Raw genomic sequence first — 18,880 nt, 5'->3', positions numbered from 1 at the left:
TCCTAAATATCTTACTTTCCTAACTTTGTCTATGTATCCATCCATCCATCCATCCATCTACCTAACTTCTATTTTACTTCATAATATATACTACCTTTTAGATTCTATTTATAGATCTTTCTCTCCTTGGACATAGACTTTTCTTCATCTCAATATCTTCAGCACACTGGTATAGGAACTTGTACTTGGTAGATTTGTTAGTAAAATACTATTTGAATGAATTGATTGTTTTTTTCGGTGCTTTTGAATAGGGAAAGAAAATGGTTTCTCTTTCTGAATGCTCATTCCTGTTTTGGGGGGGAGGGCTCAATTTTATTGTAAATCCTGTGTTACATTTTTAAATTTATTTCTTTTGAGACAGAGAGAGAGTGTGTGTGAGAGCAGGGTAGGGGCAGAGAGAGAGGGAGAGAAAGAGATCACAATGTGGACTTGATCTCACAATCAGACCATGACCTGAGCTGAAATCAAGGGTTGGATACTCAACCAGCTGAGCCACCCAGGCGCCCCTAAATCCCATGTTTCAGTTAGAGTAAAAGGCATCTGTGTTTCTTCATTCTCAACTTCTGATCATCACCAAGCTGATGGAAGTAAGCTGATACTATTCTATTATTAGCCATGCTCTATAATTGGTCAGGAATTTTACATTTTATTAACACAAGTTGCTGCTCCTTTCCCAGCAGCACGAATTATTAAGTGTTGAGCATTCCTTACCCATATGTCCAGGAGAATTATATTTGGCATGCTTAGCAAAGTCAGCCTATGATCTTGAAGTAGGTTAGAATAGAGTTTGAATGAGTGAGGCGTATTAAAATATATAACATATTGAGTTCATTTCCTAAAAGGAATCCTGAGACCCGAAAATCTCATCAAGTTGTTCTAAATATAGTGCCTAAATTATGTTACCTCTAGGTTTTTAAGCAGCAGGGCAAAATTAGGAACTGCAAATGTTGGACAGTAAAAAAAGTTTCTTTTTAGGTACTCATCTTGAACAAGCTAATTAGATTTACTCCAGGAAATTTCTGGCATGGTTAGTGGCATATGAAAGAGAACAAAGAGAAATAGGGCACATTTGCTAGATTTGGAATGATAACAAATGAGTTTGTTAGATTAGGAAATTTCCATGGTATTGCTTTTTAAATTTTTCTTTGGATTTTTAAATGTCCAGGGAATATAGTTACATAGTTTGCATGCAGAAACTTTTGTTGTCTTTTTAAAAAATCCTCTCTAATACTGTCACTCAAGTACAATTTTATATCTTTTCTTCTCAGACCTTGTTATGTTTATTCCTAGGATGATTGGGTAGTTGGTTGGATGGACGAACAGGTGGATGGGCATTTTAGATCTTCAGTGGTGCTCTAAATGGGATCTTTTCTTTTGTATTTTCAAATTTATTGTGAAAGTGTAGCATATTCGCAAAGTTAATTCACAGTAAGTCCACTTGTACACAACGTAGTTTTTTAAAAAATTATTTATTCAGCTAATTTGATCATCCTCAAAAGCCTAGACTTCTTTGCTTGTCATAGGAAAATAACTTTTAACCCTTTAAATTTACACATTTGGTATATTCTGCTAGAAATAGTAGTCCTTTTCAATAATGCTCTTAATTTCCAGATCTCTGTTCTGGTCTCTTGCTAAAGTGACATCTGGGCCTGTTGCCATGGGGGAAACAAAGGTTATGACTCTGTGAAGAGAATGGTCAGAATCCTTAGATGTGTTCACTTAGGGCTTAATGGTTCTCAAAGGTGATGTCTCTGTTATATCTGCCTATTGTTCATCTGGCAGGCATTCCTTACTTAAATCAGCCACTGGAACTTACCATCTGTCTCTCTCAGCTTGGTGAAGAAAATTGATAGCTCTCTCCTAGTAACCAAGCTGACGTTTGTCTTGCACTGGCTTCTAAGTCTGTGCAGTATTCACCCTCACTTTTTAGGCCACCTCATTCCTCACCATTGTTATTCCAAAGCAAGGATAATGGCTTTCAACTTGGCTGCCTCTAATCTTCCTCAAGGGCCTGAAGGAAGTTCTGGATCCTCCTGACATAATCTAGGATTCAGGAAAGCTAAACATCACGGATTTTGCCTGTCAAATTTAGTTTGATGGTTATGAAGATGAGACACACTGTTATTGAAATAGGTTTCCTGATTTCAGTCAGAATAACAGGATTTTGAGGATGGAGAGAGTCAAATTGCCTGCAAAATGCCAGACAAGAATAGTTACAGAAAGTAGCAAAGCTGGACCAATCGTCAGAGTGAATTGACCCTCAGAGAATTTTCAAAGTGAGTAGTAGATCATGGAGTTCTCAAGACCAAAACAGGAGATGAGTCCATTATACTCTTTCTTGGTCTGAATAGTGGGAGGCAGCGGGGGTCGGGGGGTGGGGGGGTGGGTAGGGTGCGGAATCTGAACAGATAAGATGATTTGTATTGTCATACTCAGATCTCCTTAATTGTCAACTGGGTCCCCTTGAAAAGGGCCATGTTATAGCATTTTAGGTTTGGAATACGATTCTCCAAATGTCCCCAATGGACATTGGGAATTTTCCCCCCAAATCTCTCTCATGAGAGGCTCATCAGATTAATAAACCAATCCTGAAGATATTGTCCAAGTTTCTGAATGTATATTTGACAGAATTGCCACATTGGCTTCCTGATTTATGAAGTATGGGTTTTTAATGGAATGAAGGAACAAGTGAAAGCCCTTGGACTATAAAAATCATAACCCAAAGTGGATGCTATATCCAGGGGAGAGTCATAAAAATTAATATAATTTTTAAAGAATATTTAGAGATTAAAAGGTATAAGAGAAACTTTCCTTTCTATCCTCATTTAGAGTCCATGCTTGGCCTCGGTTGAAAGTAGGTAGATTTTTTTTTTTACATTTATTTATTTATTTAAAAAAAATTTTTTTAACGTTTATTTATATTTGAGACAGACAGAGACAGAGCATGAACAGGGGAGGGACAGAGAGAGAAGGAGACACAGAATCTGAAACGGGCTCCAGGCTCTGAGCTGTCAGCACAGAGCCCGACGCAGGGCTCGAACTCACGGACCGTGAGATCATGACCTGAGCCGAAGTCGGACGCTTAACCTTACTGAGCCACCCAGGCGCCCCACATTTATTTATTTTTGAGAGGGAGAGGGACAGAGTGTGAGTGGGGAATGGGCAGAGAGAGAAGGAGACACAGAATCTGAAGCAGGCTCCAGGTCCGAGCTGTCAGCACAGAGCCCGATGCGAGGCTCAAACTCACAAACCGTGAGATTGTGACCTGAGCTGAAGTCAGACAGTCAACTGACGGAGCCCCCCAGGCACCCCAAAAGTAGATAGATTTTAAGAAAGACAGAATATTGAAAAGTTAATAGTGATTTTAATAGTAATAGTTGTTCCAGATGTTGTTCTTTTTTTTTTTTTATCCTGGAGGAAATTAACTCATATCTTGGCATCTGTACTTTAGTGTGGATGTTCTACTCATTTGTATTCCAGTTAACGAATCCTTTCTTCTGCTGTATCAAACCTGCTGTAGAAACAAACAAATAAAAACAAAACAAAAACAAACAAATAAAAAACCCAAAAAAAGTAACCTATTGAGTTCTTATTTTTAGTTGCTGTATTTTTAATTTCTAGAATTCCTGTTTAATTCTTTTAAAATTTTTTTTAACATTTATTTATTTTTGAGACAGAGAGAGACTGAGCATGAACGGGGGAAGGGCAGAGAGAGAGGGAGACACAGAACCTGAAGCAGGCTCCAGGCTCTGAGCCATCAGCCGAGAGCCCGATGTGGGGCTCGAACTCACGGACCGCGAGATTGTGACCTGAGTTGAAGTCGGACGCTTAACCGACTGAGCCACCCAGGCGCCCCCGTTTAATTCTTTTAAAAATACATTTCAGTTGGCTCATGAAATCCTCCAGAATGTATTAATGAGAGATATTTTATTTAGAAAAAAAGTTAATGTTTTTTTGTTTATTTATTTATTTATTTTAAATATAACTTATTGTCAAATTGGCTAACATACAGTATGTAAAGTGTGCTCTTGGTTTTTGGGGTAGATTCCCGTAGTCCATCGCTTACATGCAGCACCCAGTGCTCTTCCCAACAAGTGCCCTCCTCAATGCCCATCGCTCATTTTCCTGTCTCCCCCACCCACCCCCATCAGTTTTTTCTCTGTATTTAAGAGTCTCTTATGGTTTGCCTCCCCCCCACACTCTGTTTGTAAATATTTTTTCCCCTTCCCTTCCCCCATGGTCTTCTATTAAGTTTCTCAAGGCTCACATATGAGTGAAAACATGATGTCTTTCTCTGACTGACTTATTTCACTCAGCATAATACCTTCCAGTTCCATCCAGTTGCTGCAAATGGCATGATTTCATTCTTTCTCATTGCCAAGTAGTATTCCCATTGTATATATAAACCACATCTTCTTTATCCATTCATCAGTTGATGGACATTTAGGTAATCAGAGATATTTTAAACTACATGCCTAATTACTAATAACTGGATCAACTGTGGGTATATTCTATTGTCTGTATTTTTTTCTCTTGGTCTTACTTCTTTTTTAAAAAAAATTTTAATGTTTATTTGTGTTTGAGAAAGAGAGACAGAGTGTGAGTGGGGGAGGGGCAGAAAGAGGGGGAGACACAGAATTTGAAGCAGGCTCCAGGCTCTGAGCTGTTAGCACAGAGCCTGAGTTGGGGCTCGAACTTAGGAACTGTGAGATCATGACCTGAGCCAAAGTTAGATGCTTAACTGACTGAGCCACAAGGTGCCCGTCTCTTGGTCTTATTTCCTGATATGCCTCATAATTTTTTATTCAAATCTGTATTTTATGTATGAAAAAATGTGGATACTCTGGGTGATGTTGAAGCAAATCAATTTAATCCAACCAAGGACTGAACTGACTAAGGTCTTAGGAAAGTTCAGTTTTTCTGATACCCTCTTAATTTTAGGGTGTAGCCTTCTAAGATTTTCAACTGACAGCCTATATTGACTCTTTCAGAGGCAAGTCCCAAATTCTAACTTTAATCTGGTCAGCATCATAAGATTGCCAGAAATAGCTCTCTGCATGTCTTGGGTTTTCTACATGGAATTTTAATCTCCTAGCTTGAACAGCTTGAGAATTCAGTAAATGTCTTTGGGGGAATCCAATAAGTTTTACTTCTCTGCATTACCTTTCTCTGGGATCTTGGCCTTTCTGATGTTGACTGCCTTTTCAGCTCTGAATTCTAATTTTCCCCCCCAGTCCTGTGAGATTGCCAAAGCCTTGCTGGCTTTTCTGCGTTTCTGCAGCATTTATTTGTTTATATTTCTGATCTTTTGATTCTGTGCCATCCATCAGCATGTGTCTGAAGGTTAAAACAACAGTTCACCTCTTGGAGTTTCCCTCTCTCTGGCCTCACCTTTAAGGCCAGGTTGCTTGTGAAGTTCTGTAGTAACTTCATAAAGATGTACCTTGTGGTGTAGTTTGATGTCTCTAATCCTTGACGGTATCATTTTGTTTTCACATGCTACTTTGTCAAAGGTACTTGGAGAAGTTCTGATATAGTCTAAAGTGGGGTTATCAGCTTTTAAAAAACACCCTTGATGATTTTCTTTTTTTTTTTTTTTTTTTTTTTTTTAATTTTTTTTTAATGTTTTTTATTTATTTTTGAGACAGAGACAGAGCATGAACGGGGGAGGGGCAGAGAGAGAGGGAGACACAGAATCGGAAGCAGGCTCCAGGCTCTGAGCCATCAGCCCAGAGCCCGACGCGGGGCTCGAACTCACGGACCGCGAGATCGTGACCTGAGCCGAAGTCGGACGCTTAACCGACTGAGCCACCCAGGCGCCCCACCCTTGATGATTTTCAAGTGAAGTCCAAGTTGAAATATACTTTTCTTGCTGTTTTCCCATATTACATGGGGCCAATTTTAATTATTTACGTTTTTGTTGAAAAATTAATTTTCATAGACTTTCAAATTAATAGAAATAGTCAAATATCCTTATCCCTTATAATTATTTTACTTTCCATTTTATCTGCAGTTATTTTCCATTCTTCTATTTTTAATATTTATATTTGGATCTTCTTTTATGGCTTAATAGTTATTTAGTAATTTATTTCCCAAATACCAGCCTTTTGACTCATTTATTATCTCTGCTTTTTTCTAATTTGTATTTTCTAACTTTTAGCTCTGTTAAATCAATTTTTCTGCTTTAGTTTTATCTACTTTTTTCCATAGTTACTTTAAATGACTAATAATTAATTAATTTATTTCTTATTAATTAATATGAGTACTTTGGGTTTTGGGGTTTCCTCTGAACATGAATAACAGCTATGTTCCGTAAGTACTGGTATGTAGTAGTTTCAATTTTCACTATTGTCCCCCGAATTTGAAATTGTGGTTATTTGGTCCTTAGTAATCTGTCTAGTGAATTTACAGTAAGGATAATATTGAGTGATTTATGAATAATGTCTTGTTTTAATGGAGCTTTGAACAGGGAATAGTTTCTATAATTTTGTGAAACAAAAATTAGTCCAATTGTTTAGAAAGGATCCAGAATGACACTGTCTAAGAAGATTCTGGGTTTTTATTTTAGGTGTCCTTAGAAAATTTGGTTCAGGCCAACATTTAAAAAATAAATTGTGGCAGTTCTGATTTTATTCTTTCTTTTGTCATACCTATGCTGGGAACTAGCCGTGGCTGTCTGGGCATTGGCCCCTTGTGTCTAGTCAAGTGGGCTTCAGTGTTTTCTGGAAATCTCAATAGCCTTAGTCTTCAAAAATTAGTGATAAATATGGATTTGAAATTAAGTCATGCTTGTTTCTCACTGTTGTTTAGTACTTGTCCCTCAGTGACTTATAGATCCCTGGAGTAAATGTTAATTAACATATTTTTGCAGAAAGGAACATAGATTTCTTTGAAAAGAGGAAGTGGAGATCAGAGTGACTTTGAGCCCCTGAGATGTCGCTTGATTTCCCAGTAAGTGATTTGCCACTATACTTCCTCACTTTCCTTCTTCCTACCAGAATTTCTCATGTGTTTTTAGTGTATTCCCCAAGTTGACTCTGGTTGATAACATGTTAAATAACATTATTTTTTTCTATATTGTCTGCTATGGAAGGCATGGCATTGGAATAAAAAGCAGTTGTCTGAAAGTAAAACAAAGAAAAAATAGCCTTTCAAATGCCTTCTTTTTATCCAGAGGGAAAATGAAAATATTTGCTGCCTTAATGTAATCTGAGTATAATTGACATTGGAGTGAAGGGCATTTGGGGCGAGTCAGAGGTGATTTCATTTTAGACACTTTTCCACTGGGTCAATAATTGATCAGTCACTTTATGAAGCATGTTTGGTCAGAGCAATGGCCAAGCTATCACAAGGAATGAGCCAGAGAACAGAGCCCTTAGAAAACAAATCTCTCTTTTTCAAAGCTATTTGCACATTTAGATAGCCTATCAGTCATTACACTAATTCCTGAGGAAATCAAATAAGACAACCACTCAATTTCCTCCTTAATTTACTCATCAAGACACTCAGGAAGAGGCTAAAGGGGATCATTGGGTCTGCAGGGAACAGGAGATCACAAAATAAAAGAAGTAAAATGATTCTACTCATCAGGAAGGCGTCATTGGCTGTTTCAAGATTTTATAACAAAAATGAGTTCTGTTGTGAGTTTAGAATAGATGTACGATCCTGTGGACACAGAAGGAACTTCTGGAGGCCCTAGAACAATCAGTCACCAGTTGGACTGCTTTGCTTCCTTTTAATTTGTTGGGCCATCCTTATGAAATTATATACTATGTGTTAAAAAGTTAAGAAGCATACATGATTATGACAAAAACAGAGGTGGTTGAAATAGCTCATTGGTAAACAGTGGAGACTGCCTTTCTACTTCTACTGAATATGAAAAAAATGAAAGAGACTTTAGGAAAAGCCTCCAAATTCTGGTAAAGACTCATCATTTATGCCTGGGTTTTTCCATTTTCTTTTCTGTCCTTGCCACTCTGGAATTTGACAGATTCCAGTACCAGAGAGGTAAGGACAGAGGTAAAATGTTTCAAGGTGAAAGTACATAGTTGAAGCATTCTAATCCAGACTCTTGGAAGGGAACTCTTTTAGTTTGCATGTGATGCAATTTGCTTACTTCCTGTCTCTCTCTTTTTCTCCCCCTGCTCCATTGCCTCTTGGTTACTGTTTACTCTTTTCTACCTATGAAAATCCTTGAAGTAGATGATAAACTTCTAGAAGGCATGGACTGATGGACTATTCTTCCTCATTCTCCTCTCCTCCTTCCGTGCCACATCATATACCTAGTGCGAAGCGTCAGCATTATATTTTCAGATAATGATCAGACAGCCTATAGCTTTTACATCCAAATGCGCCTTGACTTTCAGTGTGATTTTAGGCAGTGCTACATGTATTACAGTAATCATGTCCATGCTGAAATCATTTTGAATCCTCCACCTGGTCAACTGTCTTATGCTCCTATAGCAGAGTTTCGTACAATCCTTTTAAGTAGCAAAAATCTTCATTGACTCATGTTTATAGTGAAACAACTATGGACTCGTACTAATGTGGAATACAGACGTCATCTCCCTTTGCCAGCAACCACCCTAGAGAACCTAGGTCATAACTTTGCAGTACACTTAGCACTTGTTAGTATACTGAAGGGGCACTGTTCTCTTCCACACGTGTGTCCTTATAGCTTCTTTAACACAAAGTTCTCTTATCCTATCTATTAAACCAATGCATTATGTAACACGTATCAAGCATATAATATATACATGCTAAGAAATCCCAGGAACCTCAGTATTTTGACAGCAATTGTCTTCCCTCACTTTAACTTATTCTTGGCTCCTTACCTTAGGAGGTGTGCAGTTTCTTCCTGATTTTACTAAACTTTGCCCATTTTTTTTTCTCTAAGACTTTTGTGAGTCATTTTCTCCGTGGGGGACTTTGCCTACTTCCTTTCTGGAGCTGGCCCTGGCCAATGGCACATGTTTGTTTTTAGAAAGAAATAAAAACAAAAACAATAACACAACAACAAAAAACCCCACTCAGATTCATCTCGGCCACACCATCACTGTGTTGACTTTCTGTAATATTCACCATAGCCTCAATGTCTCTTTCCCGATCTGTCTGTCTGTCTCTTTCCCTCTCTTTATTTCTCTCATCGAAATTTCTGAGAAGAGAAAAATCCTTTCTGGTTGTAGAAGGGCCAGTTAGGGATTCAAACATGGCTCTATTTTGGAGTGGGACCCAATGAATCCCTCCTTTGTTCTTCTGGGTTACACACGATAATTAATGAGACAGGCTGTCTCCCAGAAAAGGGTATTTTTCTAAAATGGATTTCATTTTGGAAAACAATTAAATGTCATTAAAGACCAAATCTAAAGAATAATTCAGGTGACCAGGTTGAGTAATTCCATCATTTAATTGGTTTGTTTTGTGTCTAAAATGCATTTATTAGTGTATATATATATATATATATATATATATATATATACATACACACACACACACATATACACACACATACACACACACGTATTTTTGTTTGTTTTTTGTTTGTTTACTTGCCTGTGATCCCACCTCCCCTGGGACAACTAGATCTTGAAGCACCCCTTAGGTAAAGATGACATGGAGAAATACAAACAGAAACAGTCAAGTTTTGGCTTTTGAGTTCCAAAATAAATATATATTTATTTATCCAGACTAGGTATAGAGTAGTAGACAAATTAAACCTGACCTCTTTAGTTACGGAGTTTATAACAGAATATACACTGAATATACAACTAAAAGATTATGTTACTACCCTCAATGGATTCTGCTTTCCATATGAGGAACATCATGTTTTTCATGTCTTTGCCAAATAATTATTTACCAAACTAGCAGTTCTGATGCCTTCCAGTTCACTTTGATTTATCCACTTCCACTCATTTTGAAAGATAACCCAAATAAAACAGGATTCTATTTATGTAGAACTGTTGCTGTGGGGTTAGTTTCAGCTTTGCAAGGTAATTCTTGGGTGGTTTTGCCTTTGTTGTTTTATTGTCATTAATCGGGCTAACTGATGGGAAGGCAGGAAGAAGGGCAGGAATGATTAAATCCCTGCTTTTGGACATTTGCAAATTGGAGTGATTTACCTGGGCACATAATTTCTCGTTCACTCACAATTTTTAGGAAGAGGTGAGGGAGGGGGAAGAGAGAATAGATAAGGGACGATGGGGATTACATTGACCGGTTATTTTGATACTTTGTTGTTTGGTAGAATATGATTTAACTGATTAGCAGAAGTATTTTCAGACCTTTGGATTCTCCGAGAAGCTGGCACTGAGGAGCACAAGAGGTTTATGTAGGGGGAAAGGGTTGCGCAAGATATTTGTGCAAAATAACGGAAGGGGGACCGGATGGTGCAGGCAGAGCCTCAGACCTCAGATTTGACGGAGATTCAGCCAAGTGTCAGCCCAGTGGGGAGCTGCATAGAAGAGGTCACCCTTAAGAGGAGTCCTGTTTTGAGGAAAGAGCCAAGCCCTAAGCAGCCACGGTGATCAGTCATTGTTTGGAAGGTCTGCAAGAAGAACAAGGCCTTGGCTGGAGATCCCATAGTTGCCACAGCTGGAAGCTCTCAGCTGACCTCATTGCTCATACTGAATGGTAAGGTCTTTCTTGAAGGAGAGCTGAACAGTATGATCCATGGCTGCCACGATCCCTAAGCATGTCCCTCAGCCTGTGATCCCCCCTCCCCTGGGGCAACTAGACCTCGAAGCACCCCTTAGGTAGAGATGTCACCGAGAAATACAGAGAGAAATAAACTTTTGATATGCTTGGCTGTGACAATTACTTGTGGAAAAAGTCGTGTTTTTCCAAAAAAGTCATTGTATTTTTCTATCCGATGAAAGACAGAAGAGGACAACTCTGTAACTAGAGAAAGTTGTCACCACCTTCAAGATGGAGAGGGAGGACAGTAAGAGTAGAGGAATAAGTGGAAGAGGCTAAAGGCACTGGGTTGAATCCTGGGAGAGAAGAGGACAGAATGGGAGAAACCAGACAGAGAAGCCGTGTGAGAGCCTGGTCTAAGGATAGCACTGTGCACATGCCTGTTCAGAGTGCCCTGTCCTCAGGCCCTTGGCCAAGGGGCTGAGTGTGGGTCTGCGATCTAGCTTATACATGGCTCCATAAGCTACCAAGGGACAAGTTTTTTTCTAGCTAGTTTGCCCAGAAGAGATGTATCTTGGCAATTTGTCCACAAGGATGGGACATTTTCTTTTTTCAAATTCACAAAGTTCCTTGTACACCAGCAGGGAGGCTGCTGATGCATTGCTTTTTGGATGGAGTCTGAGAAAATCACAAGGTCTCAGAAGCTCTCTATCCAAGCCAGGTACAGTTGAGGAGAAAATGAATATCAGGTGGGGTGTTTATAATCACGGTCCTGAAGCTTTCTTACTAGGTCTCATGTTATGGTGCTGGGAGGTCTAGATTTTCTCCCCTTGATATCCAGAACAGTACTGAGGTCGTACTGAAGCCAGAAAACCTGAAGAGGCCATAAAGGAGAAGAAGGGGCTTTTCTGGAGAAGTAAGGAACCAACAGTCAAGATGATATGAGAATTAGTGGATGTCAAGTGGATAACATTGTTTCCCCTCTGAGTATTCTATAAACCCTGGGGACTTGGAGACAACTCTGGGAAGAAACAGGAAGGATCTTCTATTGACAGAGAATCTCTTAGATGAGTGGGATTACCCGAATCCCTGGGGTTAAATTCCTACCATCTTGAGTAATAGGGGCCCAAGGTAATTGGGTGGTAGAAAAATTAAGGTGCATACATTTGTCTTTACAGCTTAATTTGTGATTCCCGCCCCCCCCCCCAAATTAGAACCTTCTGCACATTAATAAATAACTGAGGTTCCAAGTTGAAGCAAATTGTCTTAGATCTCAGAAAGAAAGTAAGAAAGCGGGACAGACTCAGGCTTTCCGACACCAGCCCCGGTGTTCTTTAACTCACAGCATCCCGCTTCCTCTTTGCAACCTGTTAGGAATCTCAGCCAACGCTGTGCAGTGTTTGGCACACAGCAGGTGCTAGATAAATGCATGCTACTGAATGTTAATTGACTCATTTGCTGCATCCCTCAAGGTCGAATTAGCTGCACACACGAGGCTGAAAGGCTTAAGTCCTGTGCTTTAATTAGCAAATCGTGATGAACCTAAGCGCTTTGGAGAAAGAGAGAGAGGCAGTTGAAACTGGGATTTTAAACGACCAGAACTGCTGATCTGTTTACACACATGATGCCAGAATCTCACTGGTGAATGTGACGGGAACATTTTCACAGCCAAAGCACTGTGCACAGAGTTAGCATCCTGTGATGACAGAGTTGAGTGTACATGTCTTTCTCGTGAGGTTACCACCTACCATTTAGCCCAGGCAGCAGAGCTCTTAGTGTTGTCGGGGTCTTTTAGCATATCATCTTCCTCATACTGTCTACCTCACAGCCGTGAAGTCTGGGAACCAGACCAATTTATTTAGGTTTCAAGTGCAAAGTGTTTAATGTACTTACACTGATTCATAAGGTAAATTTTACTTTAGCGCATACATTCATACACACACACACACACACACAGACACAGAGCAAAATGTGCATTTGCTGACAGATTTCTTAATTTATGGATTCGTTTTAAGAGCTTCAAATGTAGTGCCTAAAATGAAGCTGTACAAAAACATAAACGACTCAAGTGTTCATCAGCCAGGGGATAGATAAAGAAACAGTGGTGCCTTCGTGCATCGAATGCTATGTACTAGTATAAAAGAACAAACTAGTTATGCCTACATTAGTACGGAGGACTCTCAAACCATTGTGCTGGTCTAGGTACAAAAAAAGTACATTTGTACAAAGTTCTAGAATAGGCAAAACAAGCATTTGGTGAAAAATCATAGACAAGTGGTTGCCTTTAGGGGGAGAACTGCCTAGAAAAGGGCACATGAGAACTTCCTGGAATTACAGAGTTTTGCATTGAATATCTGTGAATTATACTGCATCTAAATTTTACCTCCATGAAAATAAATTCATTGAATAAAAAAAGTGAAGCTCTAATAAAGGAATGGAGAAATGGAAGCAGATGGAAATGTCAAAGAATGGCAGTTGCCATTATTTGCATTGTCTCCAAGACCATGTCTACTTTTGTTGGCCACGTTGGATTCCACTGAAAAGAGTGCTGGGTAGTTTTCTTAGGGGACAGACACTAGGAAACATAACTCTTTGCATAATTTGCCACTGGCTATGCGGATGACATTTTAAGTCATTCTTATTTTTTTTATTTTTTATTTTTAAAATTTTTAACATTTTAACTTATTTTTGAGAGAGAGAGAGAGAGGGGGAGAGGGAGAGAGAGAGAATGAGAGCTGCGGAGAGGGTCAGAGATAGAGGGAGACACAGAATCTGAAGCAGGCTCCAGGATCTGTCTGAGCTGTCAGCACAGAGCCTGACACAGGGCTTGAACTCACAGACCATGAGATCATGACCTGAACTGAAGTCTGGATGCCCAACCAACTGAGCCACCAGGCGCCCCAAAGTCATTTTTAATATAGAGAGCTGATTGTGTGCTTTACACAACCAGCAATATCAGATTAGTACAGACATGTGTCATAAAAATCAGTTAGACATTAAAAAAATGATTCACCGTTCTTTTTCTAAAGACACTTGGGACTGAAGACTTCAGTTGCAGTTATGATATTTTAGAGTTGAGTTAACTCCTGGTCTGTTATTTAACTGTATGATCTTGCTTATGCCAATACCTAGTCTGCTGTCGTTAATGAGGAGCAAATCAAGTGTCATATATGACAGTGCCTTATAAATCATAAAATAATACAGGAACGTGTGTTTTATGGCTATTATTGTTATTTAAGTGAATACAGAAACCTCAATCAGAATTTTTGTCTGTGAATTGGAAGGCAAGGAAATACCAGTTAAAACATGCTTAAAATAGGCATACTATGTTCCTACCATGACTTTGATTTCATGTAAAAATTGTGAATTGTTTACACTTGAGCATATATATTTCCCTATCCTTACTCCATACTCTAGCACATTTTCCATTCACCCCAATCTTCAACAATCATCCACGGAAAACACCAATATATTTTCATTTAAACCATATTTTGACTTTGTGTGGGGCGGATGTGGGGGAGTAACTTAAAGGGAAAGGATACGTTGGCCCCTTTAAATTATTGCCTAGGCTTCAACCAACGGAATGGGGAAAGATATTTGCAAATGACATATCGGACAAAGGGCTAGTATCCAAAATCTATAAAGAGCTCACCAAACTCCACACCCAAAAAACAAATAACCCAGTGAAGAAATGGGCAGAAAACATGAATAGACACTTCTCTAAAGAAGACATCCAGATGGCCAACAGTCACATGAAAAGATGCTCAACGTCGCTCCTCATCAGGGAAATACAAATCAAAAACACACTCAGATATCACCTCACGCCAGTCAGAGTGGCCAAAATGAACAAATCAGGAGACTATAGATGCTGGAGAGGATGTGGAGAAACGGGAACCCTCTTGCACTGTTGGTGGGAATGCAAACTGGTGCAGCCGCTCTGGAAAACAGTGTGGAGGTTCCTCAGAAAATTAAAAATAGACCTACCCTATGACCCAGCAATAGCACTGCTAGGAATTTACCCAAGGGATACAGGAGTACTGATGCGTAGGGGCACTTGTACCCCAATGTTTATAGCAGCACTCTCAACAATAGCCAAATTGTGGAAAAAGCCTAAATGTCCGTCAACTGACGAATGGATAAAGAAATTGTGGTTTATATACACAATGGAATACTACGTGGCAATGAGAAAGAACGAAATATGGCCCTTTGTAGCAACGTGGATGGAACTGGAGAGTGTGATGCTAAGTGAAATAAGCCATACAGAGAAAGACAGATACCATATGGTTTCACTCTTATGTGGATCCTGAGAAACTTAACAGAAACCCATGGGGGAGGGGAAGGAAAAAAAAAAAAGAGGTTAGAGTGGGAGAGAGCCAAAGCATAAGAGACTGTTAAAAACTGAGAACAAACTGAGGGTTGATGGGGGGTGGGAGGGAGGGGAGGGTGGGTGATGAGTATTGAGGAGGGCACCTTTTGGGATGAGCACTGGGTGTTGTATGGAAACCAATTTGACAATAAATTTCATATATTGAAAAAAATAAATTATTGCCTAGGCTTGTTTCAATGTAAAATACTTAGGATTTTCATTTTTGCTGAGTCAGCTCATGTGCCTTTCTCCCCCCCACCCCCCCCACCCCCACCATCCATTTTTCCCTGATGGCTGCATTTGCTCACCAAAATTTACTTTAGCTTCATTAAAAAAAGAAGTATCAGGTAAATAAATTTGGCACCATCTGCTTGGGACTTAGTCTTGATGTATTGATGCCTTTTTCTAGATGATAAAAACTTGGAAATGCTAAGCGCACACGGAAAGCAATATTGCAGTATTTTAATGCACAGGTGTCTACAGCACTGCTGGGAAGAACGGACCAGGGAATTTAAAGGCTGCATGTAAGTGCCTTAGGCTTTAGGAAATTAAAGAACTCCAGTGAGAGAAGTTCTTCCAGGTTTCTGGCTTTTCATCTGCAATCTATAGGAAGTATCCCAGAGTATATTTCGTGCCCATTATTTATTTGTCAAATACTTCTAGGAATTGTAGAATTAATCAAATAGAGCAGATTTTTGTAATGTCCATGTAGACTTAGCAGCTATCCTCATAAGAGAAAATAGTGTCCACATTCAAGTGTTACCGAAAGATATGGCTGATAACTTGGTATTAAAATGGGAAGCAGTTTGGCACAGTGTTTTCAAGTGTGGACTCTGGAATTTAACAGAACTCTCTTCAGATGTTTGTTGTATCGGTTCCTTGATGTGTGATCTGCAATTATTGAAACTCTCTTAAGCTTCAGTTTCTATATCTGTAAAATGGGTGTGTCCATAGTAACCATGTCAGTTATTGATTGCTGTTAAACAAACAACCACAAAACTATGTAGCTTAAAGCAATAATTTGTTATGTGATAGTGCGGAGTATCTAGGTGGTTCTTTTGCTTCATGTGGTATCGGCTTAGGCACTAGGAAGGCTAGAGTCATCTGGAAGCTAGACTGGGAATACAGGGCTGTTTTGTTGACTGGGGGGGGCGGTCCTTGGTTCACCTCCACATGGCATGGCATCTGGATAATAAGACAGAACAGCTCAAGAGTAAGCATTCTGAAGACAAAGTGAGAACTTCTGGGCCAGGTAAGGGCTAGGCCCAGAATTAGCATAACACCATTTTCACTATCTTCTATTGATTGGGTGTAAAGATTAAATGAAGTAAAATTTGGGAATTGTTGCTGGAAAGGGAAGATGGCGGCGTAGGAGGACGCTGGGCTCACCGCGCGTCCTGCTGATCACTTAGATTCCACCTACACCTGCCTAAAGAACCCAGAAAACCGCCAGAGGATTAGCAGAACGGAGTCTCCGGAGCCAAGCGCAGACGAGAGGCCCACGGAAGAGGGTAGGAAGGGCGGCGAGGCGGTGCGCGCTCCACGGACTGGCAGGAGGGAGCCGGGGCGGAGGGGCGGCTCGCCGGCCAAGCAGAGCCCCCGAGTCGGGCTGGCAAAAGCGGAGGGGCCGGACGGACTGTGTTCCGACAGCAAGCGCGACTTAGCGTCTGGGAGGTCAGAAGTTAACAGCTCTGCTCAGAAAGCGGGAAGGCTGGAGGACAAAGGGAGGGAGAGCTGCTGAGCCCCCGGACGGCAGAGCTCAGCTTGGCGGGGAACAAAGGCGCTCGCCAGCGCCATCTCCCCCGCCCATCCCCCAGCCAAAATCCCAAAGAGAACCAGTTCCTGCCAGGGAACTTGCTCGCTCCGCGCAAACACCCAACTCTGTGCTTCTGTGGAGCCAAACCTCCGGCAGCGGATCTGACTCCCTCCCGCTGCCACAGGGCCCCTCCTGAAGTGGATCACCTAAGGAGAAGCGAGCTAAGCCTGCCCCTCCCGCCCCCGTGCACCTTGCCTACCCACCCCAGCTAATACGCCAGCTCCCCAGCACCACAAGCCTGGCAGTGTGCAAGTAGACCAGACGGGCCACACCACCCCACAGTGAATCCCGCCCCTAGGAGAGGGGAAGAGAAGGCACTCACCAGTCTGACTGTGGCCCCAGCGGTGGGCTGGGGGCAGACATCAGGTCGGACTGCGGCCCCGCCCACCAACTCCAGTTATACACCACAGCACGGGGGAAGTGCCCTGCGGGTCCTCACCACTCCAGGGACTGTCCAAAATGACCAAACGGAAGAATTCCCCTCAGAAGAATCTCCAGGAAATAACAACAGCTAATGAACTGATCAAAAAGGATTTAAATAATATAACAGAAAGTGAATTTAGAATAATAGTCATAAAATTAATCGCTGGGCTTGAAAACAGTATACAGGACAGCAGAGAATCTCTTGCTACAGAGATCAAGGGACTAAGGAACAGTCACGAGGAGCTGAAAAACGCTTTAAACGAAATGCAAAACAAAATGGAAACCACGACGGCTCGGATTGAAGAGGCAGAGGAGAGAATAGGTGAACTAGAAGATAAAGTTATGGAGAAAGAGGAAGCTGAAAGAAAGAGAGATAAAAAACTCCAGGAGTATGAGGGGAAAATTAGAGAACTAAGTGATACACTAAAAAGAAATAATATACGCATAATTGGTATCCCAGAGGAGGAAGAGAGAGGGAAAGGTGCTGAAGGGGTACTTGAAGAAATTATAGCTGAGAACTTCCCTGAACTGGGGAAGGAAAAAGGCATTGAAATCCAAGAGGCACAGAGAACTCCCTTCAGACGTAACTTGAATCGATCTTCTGCACGACATATCATAGTGAAACTGGCAAAATACAAGGATAAAGAGAAAATTCTGAAAGCAGCAAGGGATAAACGTGCCCTCACATATAAAGGGAGACCTATAAGACTCGTGACTGATCTCTCCTTTGAAACTTGGCAGGCCAGAAAGGCTTGGCACGATATCTTCAGTGTGCTAAACAGAAAAAATATGCAGCCGAGAATCCTTTATCCAGCAAGTCTGTCATTTAGAATAGAAGGAGAGATAAAGGTCTTCCCAAACAAACAAAAACTGAAGGAATTTGTCACCACGAAACCAGCCCTACAAGAGATCCTAAGGGGGATCCTGTGAGACAAAGTACCAGAGACATCACTACAAGCATAAAACATACAGACATCACAATGACTCTAAACCCGTATCTTTCTATAATAACACTGAATGTAAATGGATTAAATGCGCCAACCAAAAGACATAGGGTATCAGAATGGATAAAAAAACAAGACCCATCTATTTGCTGTCTACAAGAGACTCATTTTAGATCTGAGGACACCTTTAGATTGAGAGTGAGGGGATGGAGAACTATTTATCATGCTACTGGAAGCCAAAAGAAAGCTGGAGTAGCCATACTTATATCAGACAAACTAGACTTTAAATTAAAGGCTGTAACAAGAGATGAAGAAGGGCATTATATAATAATTACAGGGTCTATCCATCAGGAAGAGCTAACAATTATAAATGTCTATGCGCCAAATACCGGAGCCCCCAGATATATAAAACAGTTACTCATAAACATAAGCAACCTTATTGATAAGAATGTGGTCATTGCAGGGGACTTTAACACACCACTTACAGAAATGGATAGATCATTTAGACACACAGTCAATAAAGAAACAAGGGCCCTGAATGATACATTGGATCAGATGGACTTGACAGATATATTTAGAACTCTGCATCCCAAAGCAACAGAATATACTTTCTTCTCGAGTGCACATGGAACATTCTCCAAGATAGATCATATACTGGGTCACAAAACAGCCCTTCATAAGTTTACAAGAATTGAAATT

The 18,880-nt window shown here is 40.5% G+C and overlaps 1 long non-coding RNA gene across 1 annotated transcript in view; it reads left to right on the top strand.

Annotated features, from left to right (window-relative positions):
• The first annotated feature begins 398 nt into the window (after nt 1-398).
• Nucleotides 399-18,880, top strand: part of LOC131511726 (uncharacterized) — an 87,905-nt gene continuing 69,423 nt past the window's right edge. The window contains exons 1-2 of the long non-coding RNA XR_009261693.1: nt 399-587; nt 6,872-6,951. This is a non-coding gene — a long non-coding RNA (uncharacterized LOC131511726). The remainder of the gene's footprint in view (nt 588-6,871; nt 6,952-18,880) is intronic.

This window comes from Neofelis nebulosa, chromosome 5 (assembly GCF_028018385.1).
Source record: "Neofelis nebulosa isolate mNeoNeb1 chromosome 5, mNeoNeb1.pri, whole genome shotgun sequence".
Taxonomy (NCBI): Eukaryota; Metazoa; Chordata; class Mammalia; order Carnivora; family Felidae; genus Neofelis; species Neofelis nebulosa.
The sequence above is the reverse complement of the archived record's forward strand: the minus strand, read 5'-3'. Positions and strand labels throughout refer to the sequence as shown.